The 21,451-nt window shown below is 39.0% G+C and overlaps 1 pseudogene; it reads left to right on the forward strand.

The window, feature by feature from the left end:
* Window positions 1-3,266: 3,266 nt before the first annotated feature.
* The window catches only part of LOC104569018 (uncharacterized), a 173,289-nt pseudogene continuing 155,104 nt past the window's right edge, over window positions 3,267-21,451 (forward strand).

Consider the following 21,451-nt stretch of genomic DNA (forward strand, 5'->3'; position numbering starts at 1 on the left):
GCACCCACCTACATTCCTTTTATGGACAGTACAAAGGAGGATAATAGATGCCTATAAAAGTAACTAGTGAAATTCTGCATTAGGATAATCTGTCACCCATTTCCATTTTTTCTGAAGAAAGCAAGCATAATCAAAAGCCTAAATGACAAAGAGTTGACAGTAAGATTCCGTAGTAAATGATTCCAGAGTCGCTGGCCTGCGGAGATGCTGAAGAAGTCCCCAGCAGACCTGATTAATTCCAGTTTCTCCAGCTGCCAGGGGAGCAGAGGCTAAGCAGTTTCACAGAGAGGAGCCTATTACCACTACTAGGCTGAAATAGATCTAATCAACTCACAGCCGCTCAAAAGAAAACTTTGCAGGTTTAGCGCACTAAGGCAGTGCTTTAAAATGAGGACTACAAAGGATCACGGGAGTCGGAGACCGTTTAGGCTTTATTGCAGCTCAAGGAAATTTTCTGCTGCCGTGAGGCCATGCTAATTTCCTGAACGTGACAGTGCCTCCCGGGCTGCGTGACATCATTTCAGGAGTGGCCCCCATCCCCTTAGTTAAATATTTCCATTACTGCTACTTTTTTTTTTTTAATTCAAAATATTTCATTTATCAATATATCTCCTGCTTTGGAATTAATTAGTGGAGCCTCTCCAAATCTGCTAGGTAATTTGTGGTGGCACGGGCGGAGACTGATATTGCCGTTTTCGAATTTTGTTTGTCAATACTTTTTAGGGAATAAATTGCAGATGTGCTCTGTGCCTTTGCCATAAATTTTATGCTTGTTTTGTGGGGCTTCAAATATTTCTACCAGGCTTCACAATGATACACATTTTGACTGATTTTAAGGATAAAAATTCAAACACACTTTTATTTTTTTGCAATGACTAATATGCTTTCAAAAAAATGCAAAAATCCTTATTCCTTTTGTTCTTTCATTCATTCATTCTTTTTTGTTGTTGTTGTTGTTTTTTAAGTCCTCCAGTCCCCATGGAGAATGCCAAAATCAGGAAAATGCACACGCAATGTGTTAGATTACGAAAACAGTAATTCCATCAGCTCTTTCTTGTCACTCAATTGGAAAACCATCCTTAACAGATAAATACTCTTTTTTGGTTTTTGTTTATTAATAATCAGGATTTGGCCTTAAGTGAAGCAGCTGTATGATACAAAGCTGTAAAGATTTGGTGTGATACCCACAATTTGCGAGGAAGCTCTTTAGTGATGGCTGCTACATTCTTATCTTTCTATCAGCCTCCCAAATGATTTAAGATGGACATTTGGAAAAAAAAAAAAAAAAAAAAAAAAAAAACATGCTTGTGACCCTGATGGGGAGGGAGGCACGCAGAGAGGCAGCAGTGGAGGTGGTTGCACTCAGGATGGGCAGGTGGCTGGACAGGCCACATGGTGCTGCCTGCCTAGCATGGAGCTCAGCTATCTTCCTAGAAAAACAAAAAAAGAAAAAGAAAAACTGAAAACTGAATGAAACTTTTCAGGATTAAAGCTCTTACCCTAGATAGGAAACATACCCTATATGCAAGTACATGATTCTTTCAAACAGTGTGCAAATCTACCAGCCGTTACTTCATCTGCTAGCACTTCTTGCTAGCCTTTTCTGTACCAAGCACGATACTTTTGGGGGTTAGCAGGGAAAAGGGAACAGATTGCAACAACCTTGTAATCAGTGACTTACATTAGATATATAAAGAGTCAGCTTGAAATAAAGGGAGACAAAAGGGTTTATTCCACACAGAGTTGCTGCACATCTTTTATGAATACTTTAATAAATGACAGCAAAATGCTGTAGATGAGGGTAGGGTGCTGTTTTGCAGTAATGGGTGATTTTTAGGAGGAAAAAAAAATCCTTTCTCTCTTCCAGTCATTCTCCTTCTCTTGATGTTTCTGAAAGAAGGTAGAGAAAAGTAGGTTGTACAACATATTTTGGACACTGACTTTCAGGGGGAATATGAGACAAAATAAGAACCAATTTTGTTAGATTCGGGCAAGCTCAAATGGAAAAGGGGGGAAATACTGGAATATCAGAAGTTGAGCAGTTTATCTGTAATTGTACACATGAAAATACATTTAATTAGGCGGATGTGAGAGCTACAGAGTTTTAATGACCTCACGTTGGGTAGATACAGTCAGATGAGCAAATGTTGATTACAGGAGCTGGAATGAGTCAATACCAAGGCGGGAGTAGAGCAGAGGATACAAGGAAGGAAGAAACATGGGATCTGCATTGAAGATGGATTTTGAGCATTAAGCAGCATTCTTGATGAAGATAAGGACAGCAAGGTGAAAACTACACCCAGCTTGGGAGCCTGTTGGTGCTTGAGGTCACTGCGGGACATGTAGACTCTGAAAAAGCTAAAACAAGGTGGTATAACAGTAAAGGTTCTCTGTCCTCTGTGCTGATTTCAAGTTAAAGCTTGGACTTCCATCAAGCTATAAGGGCAGGACACTATTAACTTTCTTCGTCCTTTTTTTGCACTTTATGAAACTTAGTCTCTGGTCTGTTCTTTTTTTTTTTTTTCTTCTTAATTTGAGCTTCTCCTAAATTATCTACCAGCCTTCTCTGAGTTCTCTGAGAAGAGCTACTGTTGTTACTATGATTTTGGGAGGATATTTTGAGAATTCATACTCTTGCTTGTATGAGCAGTGTCTTAAAAACATTCAGTGCTAAGTTACACCATTGCCATAGTATTTCTTCTGTCTGAGAAGACCCATTTCTTCCCTGTTCACTGAAGAACTGCTGCACTAAGGGGACTAATACTCTTCATGCTACTCCAACTTGCATACTCTCAAATTAGTGCATTTGGAGCAAAGTGCCCCAAAGATATCCATCTATTTCTAACAATGCAGCTGTCATGTTTCTGCTTCTGAGGTGTAAGGTCAGAATCAACATTCATTAATGACAATGAAAAGTTTCCATTCGTTTTAGCAGGCATTGATCAGAGAACCATCACCGAAGGAGCTATAGCTGGCATGCAGGAGATATAGGAGGAGGAGGAGGATCTGGACAGCTGCAGAGCTGCTTGTTCAGGAGCACCTCATTTTTTCTTTTTCAGGCTGACTGCAGGGAGGAGAAAACAAGCAAGCAAACAAATTTGATTTCCTGCCAAGATCCTTTCAGTTCCTACAGCATTGGCCAGCTGACCACCAGGTTGCAGCGTGGTCCAAGGGCTCCCAGGGCTGGTGCTGAGTGAGCTCCCAGGGAGCTCCTGGGGCATGTGGGAGCGACCAGGGCAGTCATCAGGCTCTGCTGCAGGGATGGGATGGGATGGGATGAGGATGAGAACGTGACAGGCAGGCACCACAGGTCAGGTCAGTGGCTGTGCCAGCCCCAAGGTGGGGCAGCAAACCTCCGGGAGCAGGGATGCTCCCCAGATCCTGACACGGGGCTTTTTGGTGGGTTACACACTTCTGTGGCCATTTTTAGCATACACTAACAGGCACCTTGTTTATTATGCATGCTGTGATGTTGTTAATGTGTATCTAGTGTCTCTAATCAATGTCACACCTATCACAATAGCTCATGAAGCAATAGAGCTGTCAATGGAGGAAGTGGTAATGGACCACAATGGGAATTTTAATGCACAGCAAGGTCCAGTACTGGCAACATAATGGCCAGTGTGAAGGTGGGACAGCAAAAGCCAAATACCTTAATATATATTCTCTCTCTCTCTCTCTCTATATATATATATAAAATGTTATATTTGTATATGTATATAATATTCATATTTACATATACGATTCATATGCACACACCTACACATATATCATCTTAGAATACTGTCATCGTTGTTTTTTAAAGTAAAGATAAATTTACTTTGGTCAGTGAATGGTCTTTTTTTTCCCAACAACATTATGATATCATCTGTGAATATGTAAATGATCTATGATAAGCTGTGAAGATTTTGATGGGCTCCTAAGAGATTGGTCTGGATATGCGAGAACAGAGAAAATGCTGAAGGAGGGCAGTGCACGACAACAGCATTGTTAAAGTAAAAAGCAAAATAAGGCAAAGAAAACATCAAACAAAACCCATTCTAAATGAAGCATGGCTGGCTGATGTAAAAGTTCCATTTTCTAATATATATTAGCAAATCTTTTGCTTCTATTTGCCTTTAATGACCCTAATGGAGACATCCTACCGAGTATAATATAAAATACATACTGTCAACCCATCTTTTAAGCTTCTTACACTGGTTACATGTACTGGGTTACAACCCATGACTATAAAATCTAAATACTAGTGCTTAACAGAAAATTGCACCTTTCCCATATAATGACTTGAAACCCCACAGAAAATAAAGTTTTCCACCAGAGTCCCACATATTCTATTTGTTTCTAGGCTTGTACATTTCTTCTTCCTACAGTAGCTTTTCTTTATTGGTATATTCATAATATTTGCTACATGCATTAAACACAGTTCCGAGATGTTATTATGATTATATTTTTTTTCTCTACTGATTGCAATAAATACATTAGGTCCGGTAACACCATTAGACAGCCTTATTACTTTACACATGATTTTAAGATATCTCATTACCTACGAAGAATGCTACCAACAAAGAGTTAAGTGCATAAAACGTTATGCAAAAAAATCCAGGTGCTCTGTAAAGTGCTACCAGACACTATAAAGATTCTCCTTTTCCATGTAAGGCCCCAGAGCTATGACCAAAAATATGTGAGGAGATTTCTGCACCAGCATTGTGTCTCTGTATAGGTTCTGCAGTCTTCCTAGAGGCTGCCGAAAAAAGGCCAAATACACTCTAGAAATAAATCTTAGGCTGATATAAGGACTTGAGTGAAAAAAATCAGTATTTTACATGGAATAATAAAACAACCACATGTGTTACGATTCTTAAAAGCTTATCCTTAAGAACATAATGTGTAGGCTGTTCTCAGGCTAAGCTGAGGAATACTTCCCTATTTTGAAAGATGAGGAAAAATGAATAAGGATCTGAGTACAGTATGTATATTTCAAATTTATATTGTTGCATTTCTGATTTATTCCCAATGTTTACCTTTTGTTTACGAATTTCCACACAGAACAACACTCACCAGAGAAAGAAAGGTCTAGATTAAATACAATTTTGTTCCCAGTGGAAAACTGAGAAGTGGATTCATTAGAAAACCGAAGTGTCTGTTGTTTCCCTTTCCTTCATCCAGGCAGTATGCATACATAGGAAAACCAGGAGTTATCATGGTCAGGATAAAACTCTTCGTACCTAAAATGAGACAATAACAACTGAGGCCTCCAAATAGCCTTGGTTTCACTGGCCTTTGTTTCTCTTGTGCTATAGAGAAGAAGCTGACATATGGCTGCATCAAATCATGAATCTGGTAATAAGCCCTTGTGAATCATGGTACAGAAAGATAACAAGTTTAGTTATCACAGGTAACTTGCATGATAGACTTAGATACAGGTTAGGCTTTTCACTTGACCTGTATGAAATAAAATTACTAAAATAAAGCAATATAAAATATATGTGGCAGATTTTGAATAGATTCAAGGTAGTTCACCAGTCTCACAAAATATCAGTATAAATGGTGTGGTTCTAGGGAGGTCTCACAAAGATAAGCTGTGCCTTTTCACTGTTTAACATCCTATCAAGTACCAGGGAGAAAATATGAACTGGTGATTGACAAAGTTAGTAAATGACGCAAAAATTAGAGAAGTAAATGATGATATCAGTACAGCATTACTCCCTAGGGAGATTGGAACCCCTTGGAAAGCTGGACACCCGTTCAAACAAAATAAATTTTATTGCTACATACGTCTATGAAGAAAGAATGTTGTCCACATTTCTCAGGAGAGGGGTTCTGCTCTGAGAAGCAGTGAGGCTGAAAAAGACTTGGGGTTACAGTAGAGAATCACCGGGCTGTGACATTCCCATGCAGCGCTGTCATTAGAAGTATGAAATCTGAATGAATAAGCAAGGCATTTAGAGAAGTGGAAGGATTACATCATTTCTGTCTTTGTCATTAGAGGAAAGATCACACCAAATAATTGCTGACAAATCTGTGAGCAGTTTAAGTGTCCCACAATGAAAATCTGAACTATTTTGAGCAGACATAAGTAATGCAACAAATTTCTGTCCACCTGAATAACTTCAGAAATGAGTTTTCCTATGGGACTACTCAGAACTAAAAGTTTAAAGTGTATATTATGCAAAAATTTTAAAATAGTGGTTTAAATGCGATGTTTGGAGGCCATGACTGACCCTTTTCTCTCCTACAACTTGTTTTCCCTGAATCTTCTTACAAAATCAGTGCACAAAAGGGAATTAATTTTGCAAATGCATATGGATAGTCACATAGCATTTGTACTCTTTAATAAAGTCAGCGAACAACAATCCATCTGCTTGTCTCCAGCTAGACACTTAAGTCACTTTGCAACGATTCAGCAGGAATCGTTCTATTTATTTTAGGTATTAAGTGTCTATCACTTTGATATCTAAGCACCTACCTGAATATTACGCTTCATAATATTGAAAGAACCTAGCAATGTTGTAGCACAATCTGTCCGTATTTACTCTATGGCAGTTTAATCACTGATTAAATACTAGTAACAATATGAAGATTGACATATGAGCCACAGGAGAAAGAAAAGTTAACTGCACAAAGGTGGATTGCTATAACTAAGGTTTGTTTCTGTCCTAAGCAAGATCCTAAAGCTAGGGAAACAATTTTCTTATTTGACTTGTCCCCTTGAACTCCACAAAAGTTATCAAGTGAGGCTGGTGAATCATTTTTTGTCCGTCCTTACAACTCTTAGCTCTCAGTTGGAAATTGATTATTATCCTTTAAAATAATACTTCACTTTTAAAAATAAGTGTTCTGAGTGGAGGAAAAAAAAGTAATACTGAAAGTTTTAAGGCTTAGCTGTGACTGTCCCCTGAGTTTACATAATTGAAAGGTCCAATGGTTTCCACATACACTTTCAAACCCTATCAAAATAATGCATACTTGGGCATTTGGACTGCATCTTTACACAGCTGCAAGTCATAAACAAAAAAAAAAGTTTTCTCCAAAACACCCAATATTTAAATGTAATAAATGAGATCTAAGGGATTAAAATAAAAAAAAATATATGATGCAATGCAGAAAAGAGAAGAACACATTGCCATTAACTTTAGATTTTCATGTTTTTATAGGTAGATATCTGACACAAGTACAGTTTAGTCCCACTGTCACAGAATTGCAGTTATAAAGAATTTCTGGCAGGCAGAAGGGGCATGTATATATATATATATATATATCTTTGTATGCAGAATTTAAGAGAAATAATAGAATTAAGTTGTTATGAAAATTAGCCTATAATTTTCAACAGATCAATTTTTCCTGTGATATACATTTAAGAATTAAACTTAAATTAGCTCTTTAAAGTGGCCGTGTGACTTTAATTATTCAAAATGTACACAAATTTAATGAGTTTTTAAATATTAAAACTATTCTCTATTGTCACTACTGTGAGCTCTTAATTTACAGAGCAATTAAGTCAGGACCCTCATTTATCAGTACATGTGCGTTTGTTGAAAACATAGTCAGTTTTTATTAATTGATGCTATAGAAATACTGAGGTAAAATTAATGTGTGTGCTTCAGAGGTCATGCTGGCGATAGTAGGTAGCTAGCAAGGAGCAAGACGTGAGATAAATAAGTAACTGCTGTTCCCTGATTACACTAGAGATAGCTGAAATATTAAGTGGCGCAATGGGCACTATTCTTAGCCAAAATGCTTGCTAACAAATGCCCCCTGAGTTTTCTCTGGCAAGCATCTGTCATGGTAGTAGCTGGGAAATAAGGAAACTTCAAAGCTTTATTTTCTGATTATTAGCAGTGTGTGTAGTGTAATGTTCATACATTTTTATGTAAACTCAGCGTTGATGAGCTGAGAGGGTAGAATTAAAAAATGCTTCAACTTGCCTTTGTTCTTTGGGACATGGCTGACAGGAATGTTAGCAGTTAGGAGTCTCCTGAGTGTCTATCAGCTTGTGAATTACAGGAAATACAGGGCCAAATTTGCAAAGGAATCAGGTGAATAGCTACAGAATTGGAGCACTTTTTTTTTTTTTCCTTTTTTGCATTCTTCCCTGCCCCCAGTGGTGCATCTACAAAAGCTCTGTGACGGCACAAGAAGTGGTTGGAAAGTAGGTTAAGCATAAATATGAGCACAGTTTGGGTGCATAGAGATCCGGGGAGTCCACTGGTGAGCTACAGAACATTTGGCCACTTTATTGCTCACACTGCAGGAATGCCCTGAGGCCATCCTTTAGATCTACCCCATAATCCAAGCACAACTGTAAAATGTACAATATTCAAAACAACACAAGATTTTAGAATAAAAAATGACAAGGTCTTCCTGCTTTGGGCAGTTTTGTTTGGAATAAAAATTTTAAAATTCTGACTTTTAAAATATTAAATGATGTTATTATTGAGAGTCTTTTCCATGGATCAAAGAGGCCATTCTGACTGGAAGAGCTTTGTTTCTCTAAAATTCCTTTACTTGTAGAAGGGTATACAAACTTACGTGAACAAGGACTACCCAAATGCTCCTCCATCCTGTGCTTTTGGAATGTAGCATACCTAGTTGGTATGGAAAGATAGGAGTAGTGGGAAGCTTAAAATTTGTTCAGTATTCTGTTTAGGGAATGCCTTTCTAAAAACACAAGTAGCTCATCTGAAAGGTTCTGTTCTACTCTTTGTCTGCCAGAGATTCTGTAAAGAGACGAGGGCATTTTCGCTTTCTTAGATGATGCTCTGTTAGTATATTTTATTTTTACTTTTTGCTTCAGATGGTGTGTCTTGCAGTGAAGTAAGGCCAATTGATCTGTGGCTCTTAAGATCGCCTTTTTGAGGATCTTTTAAATCTTACTTTTTTTTTAATGGAAGTATGCATTTCTTATTACTGATCATTTTACTGTTTATTAACTTTTACCGTGCTTGGTCCTGGCGATTTCTTGTTCTTTGTCAGTTTCTTTAAGGTTCTCTTCTTTTGACAACCCGATCTCTGATATTGCCTTGTGTTTATTATCTGAAAATAATTGGCTCAGAGAAAGGCATCTCCACAGTGAATGCAGATGCAAAGAAATTGCTTCATTTTTATGCAATATTCTTAATTGTTCTCTTTATCTTTAGTGGTCCAGTGCCTGACCAAACCATATGCAAGCTCTTTGAAACTGTGTGTGTACAACTGCATGCATGTATGTGGGGGAGGGATAGAGGACATATTTATAATTCAGAGCTGGGAGACTCTTGTAGAATGTCTCTTTCTTGTCGTTTACCAACTAGCTTTTCCAAACCTTTAACTTCCTATCCTGTTTTCTTCTGACTTTTCTTCTGACTTGAAGCCATATATTGGCTGCCGATAGCGGGGAAGAGTATGCAACTCCCTGCAAGGTGCTCACTTATTTGGGGAGCTGAGAGTATGCTGCCTATTATTTATTACTATTAAACTGAGTTTAACTTCTCCCACAGCTTGCCTTAGCAAGATGTAGGTTCTCCTTTTCCCAATGAGCAGGCCAATATTACAAACTTGTTAGATCCTTTTCGGATTTGAGAACGTATTATTCTAGATGATACTGTACTTACTGTGTCCTTTCAGCTGTCTGTCTCTCTATTTTTTCTCCTGGTCTGTCCTGTGTATGTAGTTTCTGGCCAGCACAAATGTAGTCTTACCTACATAGCTGCTAAGGGATGGACTGGCAGCCCCTGGGGATTCCGTACACGTCTCACATCAGTCCAGCGAGATCTTATTCTTGTTAAACATACAAATGCTTTATTAATTCTGTACTCATTCTCTGCTACGGATCAAGCACCACTGTGCTAAATGTTCAACAGGTCCAACAGAAAAAGAAGCAGGCTTATCCCAAATAATCTTTTCTTTCCCAGTGCCAGGAATTCTATACTTGCTTTTAAGTTTCTTGAACTCCTTCTTTTCATTACTTAACTCCCTGTTTGAAGTCAGTGCATAGCCACAGTAGAGGTCCCTAGATGTCGACCACCTGACCTGCCTAAATATTTGAGAAGCATTTCTGAGAATAGATAAACAAATAAAACTGTATTTCAACAAAACACATCTCCATTTCTATAGATACATGGGATGTAATTTTGTCCTTCCTTCAAGATAAATTTCCCATTTCCACATTTCTGAGTGACTCAGAGAATTTCAGAATGTCAGCCATAACCTCCGAGCAAAGTGGGTGCCCAGTTGGGCATATAGGCAATACTATTTTTAAAAGTAAGTAAGTGACATAATTTGCCCACTAATTTGAGAACTGATCCTCTGCGTGGATCCCTTCATGCATAAGTACACAATGACCTGAAAGGATTCACACCCAGAGTGAATTTGACTTGAGAATAGAGGCAAACCATCCTCTGCCCTGTCTGGTCATATAAAGAGGCCTTGCTGTTTCAAGGATTTCACAGCCCAACAGGGAATGGGAAAGGGGGAAGACAAAGTCAGGATTGAAGTGAATTATTCAAGACCATGCACCAACTTTGTGGCAGAGCTGGACAGGCAAGAAACCTGTGAATAAGATGATGGGACCTGTGCCTTCTCTCTCATTAAAACCAAATGTCAGTGCATTTGTCATTAGTGTGCTGCATTCCCTAAGCATTTTCCTCAGTGAAAAACATTTTGTTGCAAAGAGATGGAAAGACTCAATGGCTTCAGTTGGATGTAGTATCCCCCTTTCATTCATAGTCTCTATTTTTTTAGCCTACGATGTATCAACAAAGATGTCCAAACAGCTAGTAGCCTCTAAGGCTGATAGCAAACATGGAGATGCAGTCCAACAAAGATGTTTCTTAAGTTTATCTATGTGACCCGTAAAGAATATTACATCTCATTACACTATACACTTTCGCACCTGCTCCAGGCTGGATGGTGCCCTCCTCCTTGTGACATCTTTCACTGCAACCAAGTTCCTGACTAAAGAAATAAAGTGGCTCCATCCATTCCCAGCAGTTAAGGTTAAAGAGATGCACTCGGTTCTAAATCTTGGCTGCTAACGCTCTCTTGACCTCTGGCCTGCCTGAGCACAGCTAAGTTTGATGGGACCATGCCAAGCCGTCTTCTGTAACCCATGAGTTGGTTAATATACTCCCATTTCTCATTTAGACAGCCAACAGAGGCAAAAAAGGCAGCAGGGCAACAAATGCTGTCTCCTGCAAATGCTCTGTAATAAATTGCTCTTTCAGTAGTGCAGAAGACAGATTTTTCTTTCTTTTGCCTCTTTCCTCCTCCTGCACAGAAGTCGCCAATGAGAAGCCCCCTTTCCCACCTGGCCCCAGCTGACTGTGCCCATAAATTTGCCTATGCAATGCCTGTTTACGGGTCGCTGACAGAACAGGGAGACGGGTGTGTTTTCTAAGCACTGGGTAGATAATCACGGTAATTGATGCTTGGAGCTGCTAGCTCCTAGGAGCATAGGGTCTCTTTCTCCCAGTGAGGCCCTGCTCCATGTTATCAGTCCAGCCCATAATTAAATATCACTCTTTTACAATATGTTTCAGGCTCCTTAATGAGTCTAAAGCAGAAATAGTCACCTCTTTCCCCTTTGAGCTTTATTTGCTTGTTATTAAACAATGTTATTGAGCTGCCTTCTTTCTCTGTGTTGCCAAACCTGCATCATTTCCGTTTTATAATTGCACAATTAGAGTCACTGCTTTGCTTTCATACATCAGCAGGACCTGAGAGAGAGAGCGTTAGAGGGAGAGAGAAAGAGGGAAAAAAAATCAGGTGTTCACAGACAACTCAAATGCATCTTATTTTCATTAACTACCAGATTTTGCAAAATGGGAAGCTATTTATCATGATCTGTTTTCTACAACCAACCACCCCCACCACCCCACTCGGGTGACTTTCGCGATGACCTTGTGCTGTATTGTTAAGGGTCCAATTTGCTCATTGTTACTTGCCTGCATAATTCGGTGCACCTCCCCCACCATCTTTTTTTTTTTTTTTTTTCCCAAGCAAAATCCAGTCATTTATATTCTGAGACTAAACGGTATTCCTCCTCCCCTACAGCCTCCCCCAAAAAGAAAGAAAGAAAGAAAGAAAGAAAAGCCCTCGCAAGCTGTATAACACTAGTAATTCCTCCTAACACATTTCCACAGATGCCCCCCTCCTTGCACACACGCACACACTCTCTCGCTCACACACACACGCTCTCACACGCACACCCTTAAGCTGCTCTAAGCAGTGTATTAAGTAGCTGAAGAAAATCCATTCACATTCTGCTGTGTCGCTTTCTTCTCAAGTCATGAACCCATCACAGACTTTTTCTAGCTGTAGGTTGCCACGGTGAAGATTTACAATGCCAGTTATTCATACATCTGCCTTCTCTTTTTTCCCCCCTTATTCTTAAATCCCTTGGGCGAGGGCAACCTTGATACTGAGACTCGTAAAATTCATGCAGGCTTATCATCCTTGGTGAAGGCTTCAGGCATGCATTACCGTATCCAACTGCCTGCTCAATGCCATGACAGAGCTGGGCCTATAGGTTTATTTCTAACAGAGGGGAAATGTTTTAATGTGTGACAGAGGAAAAAGAAAGCTTAAATATTTGGAGGAAAACTTAAAAAAAAAAAGGCGTTACAGCATTACCTATTTCTCTTAATGATTTTTAAATTTGTTTTAATTACTTTACTCCCTGCACAATGGCATAAATTCAAAAAAATTTTTTTTAAGCATCCTTTAATTTGTGTGGTACAGCGTTGTGAAAGTCCAATCACACTGCAGTGTGGAAGTACAGTATTAATATAGCCTCTGAACTCCACATCAAAGTAATGAATACAACAAACCTGGAATGAATTTTACACACAAATTTTAAAGTCTTTTCCTCTTATTTTTCTTTCCTTTTTATTTTTCATTTTGGTACTTTTGAAGGATCTTGATCAATTACCATAAAAGGAAATCCTTGCCTGAGTGGTAGTGAAGGGAACTTGAATGTATTGATTTTATAAAAAAAAAAAAAAACAAAAATGAAAAACAGAAGAACCTCTGGCAAATTGCAAGTCTTCATTTACAAAGTCACAGGTTAAACATGGAGTCTGCAAAAATGCAAATCACTGTGATTACAATTTTGGTATCATCATAATTTGCTACAACATTATTCACATTTTTATATCTGTTGGTTCCTTTCTGAGGGTTGCTTCTACAGAGGATGTAGGAATGCCCTATAGAGGGCCTAGGGATGAAAACAGAGCATTTTGTTTCAAAGTTTTGTTTTGTTCCTTTCTTTTTCAATAGGCCAAAATCATACCAAAATCTCTCTAGTTTTCAAGGAGATAGGTTGCTGAATGTGTTTAAAGGACTGCACTCCTGTTTTTTCTAGGATGAATATACATAGCTCTAAATCTATAATTCCATTTTACTGTGTGTTTTGAAATGAGTTGTGATCCTAGAAAGATGAACAGTGCAACAGATCTATAAGCATCGTACAAAATCTTCCAAAAGAAGTGATTATGCCTCTGCAAGTGGGACCAACATAACAGGAAAAAGTTATAATCAAAATGATACAAGCTAGCTACCTTTAGAAGATGCCTAGGTGCGTGGCAGACTTTTTGTGCAAAATTGTGACTTGACATTTGAGAAGGTAGCAGTTTCAAAGCCACAAAATTCAGAATTATTCAAAGAAATGAAACCACCTGTCCTTTGAGAAGTCGCACCCCATTATCCTCATCCCTTTTTTCCCTTTTTACGTTTTATTGTTGCTTTAAATGTTTCAAAACTGTTTCAGCCATTATGCTGTCAAAAGTGTCTTTTCAATCTCAGATCCATATCTTCTGACATCTGAAGACAGTTACAACAGAAAAGAAGACTTGTGTTGATGTTACTCAGTCAGCATTAAGTTGTCACAAGTGCTGTCTCACTTCGTCTTGATGGTGATGCCTAGAGACCACTCACACCACCACCTGCCTGCACAAAGGTGACATGCCTGTTTGCATGATGAAGCAATATTTGCAGGGCTCTGCTACTGAGTCCACAGGGCCCTGATAGCAGATCACCCTACCTTAGTCAGCATTTTCCAGAATGAAACATCCATGCCAGACTTGCAATGGTTTGATTTAGGAGCATCAAAGGACAGAATGCAAAATCTGTATGTGAGGAGATTCTTTTCCTGCTCAGATTAGTCTAGAGCATGTATCTATTAGAGCATCTGAGGAAAGACTGGGTCACTGGGAAAGTGAGCTGGGTCTGTTTAGCCTACAGAAGAGAAGATTGAGAGGAGATCTGATCAAAATGTACAAGTACCTTAGTGCTGAATGTAGGGAAGATGGGGCCAAACTCTTCTTCATGGTGCTCAGTGACAGGACAAGGGGTCATGGGTGCAAGCTGAAACACAGGAAGTTCCACCTCCATGTGAGGAAGAACTTCTTTGCTGTGAGGGTGACAGAGCCCTGGAACAGGCTGCCCAGAGAGGCTGTGGAGTCTCCTTCTCTGGAGCTCTTCCAAACTCACCTGGTTGCCACCTTGTGCCATGTGCTCTGGGTGTCCCTGCTGGAGCAGGAGGGTTGGACTAGATGATCTCTAGAGGTCCCTTCCAACCTCGACCATTCTCTGATTCTGTGTAAAGAGGGGTTTGTAAACACATTCCCAAACGACCACAGGGTCATTCTTTCTGGCCGGGAAAGGTGCTTTTTGGCCATCTCTCTCACGCTGAAGGAGAAGTCCATCATACACCTGGAGTGGATCACAGGGAGTTCACATGTCTTGTATGGAAGCCACAGGCAGAGCAGAGGAATTCTGCACACACAAACCTAGTGCCAATTTACACTAGGAAGTAGATAAAGCACAAACACAGATCTAGGCACTAGGAAGTGACCCAGAGATGACAACACAGATGCCACTGCTGGGGTTTGTGTTCTCTAGATGTTCCATGTGAACTCTGACTGTTAGCTGGGACAGATGTCCATTCAGTATCTGTAGCAGATGACACTTTTTCTCCTTTCATGTTTTTTCTCCTTGAAGGAGTATAGGAAGGGATGTAGTTCAGACAGGTTGGTAAGCTGTAAGCATCGCTTCTATTCCACTGTATACTTGTTTTGTGAATTTGGCCCCTTAATTTTGATTCAGTAAGAACTTGCATAAAGCATATGGATATGTTTCACCCAGTCGATGGACTTGATAGTTCCTCACAATTGTTTCTCCTTGCTGTTGTCCTAGCCCTCTGATTGTGGATCCATTGCATAAGGTTCCCCAAATCAGAGAGAACTCATCAGAGCTGCTTTTCATTTAGGAAGACTTAATTGTAAGTTGTTTTCCCCAAATCATTCCATTCTAATATTCCATATGAACATTTCATTCTGGATGATGGTTTACAGGTTGAATGGTCAAGCACATTTAGTACAGACTTTAATATATTGCTGAAGATTAGATTAAATTCAAGGCCTTCAGTATATGAGAATTAGAGGCTGCTGTAAAGGAAAAAAAAAAAAAAAAAAAAGTGGATAGACCGGAAAAATTAAATATCTGAGTAATTTCTTCAGAATCAGTTTATTCTCAAGCGTGTTCCTCAGTATAAGTAAAAATATGAACTGGTGCCCACTTTAAATACTTTTTTAAAATTCCATTTTCATCCCCCTGCATCCCTTATGCTGTGGTATTTGTCAGTATTTCAAAGGTAATAAGGGAGTTATGTCAGCAACACCACTTGTGTGTTTTCAAGGATGTACTAAGTGGTGGGGAAACTCTGAAGAAGAAAAAAATAGCAAAGTAATAATAATAATAAAAACATATATTGCAAACCTGGATCACTATCATCTTGGCAAAGGTTTTAGTGCCCAGCAGGCCAATGTAAATACTATGCTGTTACTATCTCGTGGAGAATTACTATTTCTTTTTGTCATAGGCAAAAAACGAAGTTTGCCTAGGTTGAATGTATCATTTCTCCACTTTCGTTAGTTCATAACAAAAATGACAGATTTCTGGTTCCAGTGAGCCGAAAAGAAGGACGAAACATCTGCATCTCCAGCAGATGACCTAGAAGGCTTTGTTTGGAGCTAGTTTAGAGCACATTGTTGCAGTAGAAAATGGAGAGAGAGGATTCTGAACCCGGGAGCTCAACGGAGCTTGCGGTTATTGTGCTATTCTTGATGTTCAATGACCATATGGATCTTTCTCGTACAATATGGCTAACAGCCATCACTGAAAATCTGATCTACTGGTCTACTAATGGGTTTCAGGATTCTCATGTGTAAATTATTCAGACAAAGTTGCACAAATATTTTGTTTACTACCGAGTTCTAAGTTTCGGATTTGGGGAACATACTGTTATTTAAATTTGAAATCTAGAGCCCTTAGTAGTAGTTACAGAATTATAAACAATAACTACCTATCAGTTCAGTCCATACTGTGACTACTTATGTATGCATAAAGTATACGAAGGCTTGATGAAGTCCCTTGTGCAGCATCCCTGATTTGGCAGTATTTTGTTTATGTTATGACAGGAAAATTTGAGTAGCTTTATATCTCCAAGAAAATATACCAATCCCAAAAGACTTCCTACCATTTCAGTAGTGACTACCCAATAAAACAAAACTTGTTGTGAGTCTAAAAAGGTTTGTTGCCTTAAAGTTAAAAAGTAAACAGTAGAGAATTTGGGAAGTTTTTTCTTTTAAAGGCAAGCAGATTTAGGATTAAGCTTCTCCATCCTGTAATCCCATGTCATAGTTATTGCATGCTAGTTCTGCTGCAAGCATTCAGAACTGCATCTGGTTGACTACTCAGCCTTATCCTTAATGAATAATAGCTTTTTTTTAATGTAATGTTCTCTCAAAATTAGTTTTTTTTTTTTCATGGGGGGTATCCTAGTTCATTTATATGTTTAGAAACAATCACTTGAATATATGAAAAGAAAAAAAAATCATCTGCTGGGACTCAAGAATGTGTTTCCTTTTCACTTTTTCTGTGTATGGTAGATGTGATATTTTTGTTCCATATTTGCTGGTAAATAGGGTATTAGAAGTCCAGTGTTCGTTACCTGTCTGCAATTTACTTGAGCAACTTGCCTTTTTATTGGAGGCTACATTTCAAGTTAGATTTTGTCAGAGAGCCCAGAGGTTTTAGGTTGGGTCATTTGCCGCACATAAGTAACAATCGATTTTATGAGATCTCCATATGATTTTTAACTTTGGATTTGTTCTTGTTCTTGTTTGTTTGCTTTGGTTTGATTTTCTTCCCACACTTCTTGCATGTTTCGTTCAATATGGTGAATATGATAATAGATTCAAAGGTACCACTCATGCTAATAAAAATGGCAAAGAGAAAAGGAGACAGAAAAGACAGTTGTTCATGGACTTGAGGTTGAATTCTTTAAAATTAAAGCGGGACAGTTTTACACCTGCTATACACATTTAGGATAGCACTAATGAGAGCTCGTAACTATATGGGTATCCCTCGCACAGTTTTAAATGTGTTTATGAGGTGTAAGATACTGAAGCATCAAGCCTGCTGGGAAAATTCTCCATTTTAGGAGGGTTTAAAAGGTGGCATAGCTAGTCCTTGAATTATGGGCATGTCACAAGTATGTTAGAAAGAAGGATAGGAAGGGGCTATTCCTGGATTTCTGCTACACTCATTTTCAGAACGACTCTTTGAAAGCTCAGGGTGTAAGCGTAACACTCTTCTAATTTACATTGGATGTTAAATCCAGACTGCAGAGAGGAAACATGGCTTCTGGACATTTTTGTTTTAACTTTCCTGCCTTTAACAGATAGCAATGCCTCTTGTTTTCGAAGTGTTTACTCATTGGAGTAAATTTTCCTGAACGGATAATATTTGAAGGATATGATTTTGAGATGAAAAGGTGCTCTCCAGGGCACAGACTGTGTATTTAGCCTGTCTTTTATAGCAGCCTTGCTTGTCAATACCTCTGAGTAGAAAATAAATATGGCATATATGTTGCAGATAGTTAGGGAACGGCAGCCGGAAGATATCGTGCTGTACGGAAAGATAGGGCCCCTAATAGCCAATAGTGTTTAGTCTATGGTGTAAGCAGACGGATGTGACGTTGTAAACCTAGCTATATAACACCTTGTTACCCATCAATAAACGCCATTTGCCGTCCACCACATTGGTGTCAACTAGCTGATGGCCCGAGTGGTTTGGGGGTGCTCGCCGTGCCATCCCTGAACCAGGTCGCTGCAGCCATTTGAACTGCAACACATATACCGTATTTTCTAATGTTCACATGTTTGTTTTTACATATATGCACACACATATAGCCATGCATGCTACACATACAATGAGAAGGAGATATAGAAAAAGGTAAGAGATGATAGAAGATGGCAAAAATTCAGATATTTTAAAATGAAAGGTGGCCCACATATTTTTGTATGTCGTATTTCATTTATTAAACTTTGGGTGGCACCATCTTAGAACGAGATGGTTTATGTTTTCTTTATTTGCATTATACAGCACACCTGGTAGAAAGGATATTTAAGTAGTGAAGGACTTGCAGCATTAGTAATTAATAGGTCCCATTATGCTAACTCTCATGCAAGTTTAGGACATCTTAGATGCTAGATAAGAGATGAATAATTTGAAGTAATTTTCCTGTAATCATGCCAATCACTTCAGCAAAGTAGTTATTAAATGAAACAGTATTATGATGAATTATAGGACATCTATTGAATATCTTTTCTTATCATCTACTTATAGTGCCTGATGCTGAAAAGAGGCAAACATGTGAATGCTCTTTCTCAGTAAAATATGCACACTTCTCACTGTAAATAATAGTTTGTTTAGCAAACCTGTTTTTTTAATGAGGCCGAGAGACAGATTTGTACTAGTTTCATCCTCTTCGCTGCTTGGGGAGATCATCTAGTTTTACCTTTTCTTTAAAGGTAGATATTAGCAAAATGAGTCACCACTGATGACAAGGAATTCTTCTAGTTCAAATTTGCTGAAGTGATTAAATATTATTTATCTAATTAAACGCTCAAAACAGATCATTATTGAAAGGAATAAATTTAGTGGATTTGTTGAGCAATGTTAGCTGAAATGTAACTGCACATCATTTGACTTTTTAACATTTTATTATATCTAATAAGTCTTTCTGTGCTTAATTAAATCAACTTATTTTTTACAGCTAATTTAACATGATTTCATTTTAGTTACAGCTTTTGCATCAGGTATGTAGAAAGCCAACTGTACACCCAAATTAAGCTTGTGCTACTCAGGTGCTCTGCTGCACTTCTTACCTCTGTATATACTACTGCTTTCTGGGCTATTTTTGGTTTTTATTTTCTTTTGTTGGAAAAAGCTTACTCATTTTTTAATTATAACCTATTTAAATACTACAGTAAATATATATATATGTATATGTATATCATATGATCATAAAACATTTAATAATTATGTCATATGTAACAAGCTCTGAAAATCAACTTTTTTTCTTGGCATAGGACTTTGCCTTGTAGCAGCAAATGCCAAAAAGGAATGCAAGATTAATTCTACTCACAGCTGTCCCAGAAACTTAAACTGTGCATGTCTGGGTGAAGACAGGAGTGGACTTGGTAGTGCATGCAAATCTTTAATTCATCTCAGGTATACTGAGATCTCTTTGTATTTTTATATTGTCTTTATATTTGTACATGTTGTTGCAAGATTTTTGAATCTGGTTTTGGTTTTCTTAAGACTAAAAATAATAGTAGTAGTTCATTGGCTTCATCCCTTTAAAAACTTGTGAGAACTCTTGGCTCTTTTCTGAACCCTACCATGAGGTAGGATTGAGTGGGAGGTATGAAATTCAGATAGCTTGCTGGTGATTGCAGTTGGCTTGAATCAATGTCATTCCTTTGAATTCAGTCGGATTGGTACTGTCCTTGGCTATGAGAGCAGAACCAGCCTCAGAACACCTCTACATTGGTCAAAAATTACAGTTAATGGGGTTTGGTCACTCCTGCATACTGACTAAATGTTCCAGAGAGGTGCATTAAGAGAGATTGTCTATTCAGAATCTGACCAAAAAGAGAAAAAATCACCGTGTGAGTAGATGGGAGCTTTGATTGTCTAATCTGCACATGCATTTTTTTTTTCCTCCCAAATATCTGACTGTTTTTCAGAAAAATCTCATAAATGCTTTTCCAGCTAGCTGTAGAGCAGCATGAATTTCATAATGCACATGACTAGCTTTCAGCAGCATCACTAGTTTTTAGCCTGCACAAAAATAACACTGCACCATGCATCTTAAGCCCCAGTGTGCAAGATGGTCCAAGCAGGCGTTTTTGCACATTTGCTTTTAACACACTACTATGCCTGTTACCACTAACCATTTCTGCATACACAGAACAGCACCTAGCACTTTGGCCTCAACCCCTGCCAGAGCAAGCGTTCATGGTTGCAAATTTGGCCAAAGGATTTTTTTTCCCTTTTTTTTTTTTTTCATTACCCTCAAACATTTCCTTTCACCTCCAACCTCTAGGCAGAGCCACAGCTTTCCCTTTGGAGCGGGGGAATATAAAGACGTGGGGCCATGGGGACCGGCTGTGCCTGACCCCCAGGGCCCTCCTGTCAATCACTGCCTCCCCATCTCTTGCTCGCTTTCACACCCGGCAGCTGTACCCATCGCTGTCAACCAGGTAACAACCGGCACACAATAGAGGCCTGAATGCCTGGTCTAGACACTCTTTTAGCCGCTTATTTGCTGCTCTTGGCAGCTGTTGAAGCATAAATAAGCAGTTTGTAATCAGAAAGCTGACATCATTGCAGCTCAGCTGAGAGGGGGGATTGTTGCTGTGCTCTGAGCTGCTTTCCCCCTGCCCCGGCCCCCTCCCGCGCTTAGGCCGCCACAGCCGATTCTGGGGTGGCGAGGCAGATTTCTGCCCTCCCAAGCTGGCTTTTCCTCATCTTCCCAGCTCACAGTGACGCAGACCACAGTAAGTCACACTCACAAATAGCAAAAATCAAAAAAAAAGAAGAATAAAAGGAAATATATATATGTAGATATATATAACCATGGAAGGCTTCACCTGAAAATAAATGGTTGTGTTCTTGCCTGCACACCTCCAGAGAGCACTTGAAGGCTGCTAAATATTTCACATTTTAAGAGTTGAGTCTTAATGGAGTGACCATGAACTGGGCAGATGGGTGGAGAATGCGACCTGCCCCGATTGGTGTTTTTACCTTTTCTTTTGCCTTTCCGTCTCCTGGAAGGGGCGAGGAGGCAAAAGCAGCTTTGCTAGGGTGGAGCAAACACTTTCTAACAAACTCAGTTTGGTGTCAGCATGCCTCTGTCGCTGCTTTTGAAATGCTCGGTTCCTCATCTCAAATCTCTGCAAACATTTGTTGTTTGAATGCGTTTCATACACTTTTAACACTTTTTCTGCCCCCCCCCCTACTTTATGGTTTGGTCGTAAACAAGTTCACTGGGCAAATTTGACACAATATTTGAAACCCAAGCTGGGATCGTGTGACATGATTGGCCACGCAAGCCACATGCTCT

Source organism: Tinamus guttatus, unplaced genomic scaffold (assembly GCF_059628265.1).
Source record: "Tinamus guttatus ecotype Peru unplaced genomic scaffold, ASM5962826v1 Tinamus_guttatus_pri_ptg000030l, whole genome shotgun sequence".
NCBI classification, from domain to species: domain Eukaryota; kingdom Metazoa; phylum Chordata; class Aves; order Tinamiformes; family Tinamidae; genus Tinamus; species Tinamus guttatus.